The 2,328-nt window shown below is 38.5% G+C and overlaps 1 protein-coding gene and 1 long non-coding RNA gene across 2 annotated transcripts in view; one reads left to right on the forward strand and one right to left on the reverse strand.

The window, feature by feature from the left end:
* LOC109480960 (ornithine decarboxylase-like) overlaps positions 1-909 on the forward strand; it is an 11,115-nt gene extending 10,206 nt beyond the window's left edge. The window contains exon 13 of the transcript XR_002140867.1: positions 22-909. The gene's annotated coding sequence lies outside the window, so the exon portion shown is untranslated. The remainder of the gene's footprint in view (positions 1-21) is intronic.
* A 496-nt stretch (positions 910-1,405) lies between these two features.
* Positions 1,406-2,322, reverse strand: LOC109481021. Its single transcript, XR_002140876.1, has 2 exons — positions 1,998-2,322; positions 1,406-1,639 (listed from the first exon to the last, which is right to left on the reverse strand). It is a non-coding gene; the product is annotated as an uncharacterized LOC109481021 (long non-coding RNA).
* Positions 2,323-2,328: the final 6 nt, after the last annotated feature.

Consider the following 2,328-nt stretch of genomic DNA (forward strand, 5'->3'; position numbering starts at 1 on the left):
GTGTATTGTCTGTGATGCCAGGTGTGAAAGCATGATGTTGTCCAAGCGAGAACATACATTCCACCCTTTTCATCATCCCTAATTTGTATTATGGACCAACGGAGTGTTAGAGGTCTAATCTCTACCAGAAGTTGTGGAAGGAAGGAATGTTGTGGTAATCTGTGACCAAACACAAACATGTGACAATACCAACTTGTTTTTTCAAGGCAATTTGCTTGTAAGTATATCCTATGGTATATACTGCGTTTCCCCATGGCATCACAGTTCCTATATGATTTTCCTAGAAATCTATTGTGTGCTGTTCGTGTTTGAAAGAAGTTTGAAAGAAGAATCCTTACCTATGTGCTAGGACCGGAAAGAAGAAATCTGGGATTGAGCTTGTTGGTTAGATCAAACCTCCTTGGTTAGATTGATGCCACAGGTGCTTTTGTTGTTTTTTTTTAAATTAATTAAGCCATGTCATTCTCTCTCATTGTGTTCCTTTTACATGCCAAAATGTGAATTCTGTAGTAGACATTTCCATGATGTGCGCCGACTGGTCCAGTCTCTGCATTGATGTACACCAACGTTTACTACAAAGTCAATTGGCAACTACTGAAGCCTGTAGGTCAAGTGTGTATGTAATAGACAAATATCCAGGGCATTTTAGCAGTTGGCTTTTGATAGGGTATACTGTGAAGGTAAGAATGGTGGGTGATAAATGAAAAAGATATTTGAAAATATTGAATAATGGAGACCATCTCTCCAGAGAAATGGGCTTTTCAAAGGCCAAATACTATAAATTGTTATGTGTACTAGTAAAGACTATTGTGGAAAAAATGCTTAAAAAGTGTTTTAAGCATGTTTGAAGGAAGGTATATCAGATAGCAACTGATAAAATGCTTCTCGAATAAACATGACATCAAATGACTTAGTTGTATCTCATCTTTACATGTTTCAGGTTTTATGTGTCTTTTATTGCTTTTAGAGAAATTGTAAATCGTACTGCATTTCAACCAATGACAGCTGCTACCATATTTCAACATAGGCCCTGATTGGCTTGATATGGACTATTTTATCCTAGTGAGAACAAGGCCATTAACTGTCATCACTATTTGGCTTCAATATCTGCCCTACATATCTACACCTAAGGATGTTGACATATCAGAAGTAATTCAGTTGACCAGTTGTTACTGATGTATTTATTAACAGTCCCTATTCTAAGAGTATTAACAGTCCCTATCCTAAGAGTTTTGCCAAACTTAAGCCACTCATGCTACTGCGGATTAGTGTATGCATGATTACCCCAACAAGGCACTATTAATTCCTCCAGGATTATAATACAAATGTAATTCCATCATCCTAATACACACCTGCACACACACACACACACACATCCATTCAATGGATAAAATGACTCAGACTGTATCTTCAATGATTCTTTTATTGAAAAACATCCCTGAAACTTGGCCTTCATGACACTGTGCCAGGTGTATTCTTTAGTCAGCATTGACCCACATCATGTCCAGGTTGATACAAAGCCGAACCCTGGCGTTCACGTGACTGTCCCATGGACAACAGCTCCTGACTGCTGCCGAGTTTGGACAGTGCAGCAGAGCCCTTTCTGTAAACCACAGCCCATGGGGACAGCCAGTGTCTCCTGAGGAATGGGACAGATGGCTAAAGCTGTAAAGGTGAAAATAAATAAAAATACAAAGGCACATAAAACACTCAAGATATGCTTCCAGTTACGCCAAAAAAAAGTTACTCAAGCAACTGGATATGATTTTGGAAACGGTCAGACGTTTCAGTTAGCATCCACTACCTTTTGTCAATGAGACTTGCAGGAGAAAGGCAGTACGAACTATTGATTGGTATGCAAATAAAGAAGAGAAATTTCTTGGAAGCCCAACAGGAAAACCACAATAAAGAGCAAGTCTTTGAACCAGATCCAGTCACCAACAGTTACTACTCCCTAAAAGTCAGAAATAGACAGAATTGTGATAAGAACAGCATACCAACTTTGTCCCCTGGCCAGCACGAGCACTACAGTACAGGATCTGTCCTGGTGCAGTAGCAGTGGAACAGCCTCTTCCACCTGGAAAGACAGAACAAGTAGGCATGACTTTCAACTTCATTCATTGGAAGACAAATGAAATAACATTTACAAACACCACGTTTCAATATAAAACTGCTTTCTCATTATGTTATGTTTACAAGGTTCATTTAGTTTTGTTTACAATCTTAGCACGGTTCAAATTACAGATAACAAACACAGCTGTCAGGTAATCTTAAAAGAAGTTTATATTTACAGTAGTATGGAACAAGCTGTTCACTAAATTAAACTGT

The sequence above is a fragment of the Branchiostoma belcheri genome, unplaced genomic scaffold (assembly GCF_001625305.1).
Source record: "Branchiostoma belcheri isolate BF01 breed outbred unplaced genomic scaffold, Haploidv18h27 scaffold53, whole genome shotgun sequence".
Lineage (NCBI taxonomy): Eukaryota > Metazoa > Chordata > Leptocardii > Amphioxiformes > Branchiostomatidae > Branchiostoma > Branchiostoma belcheri.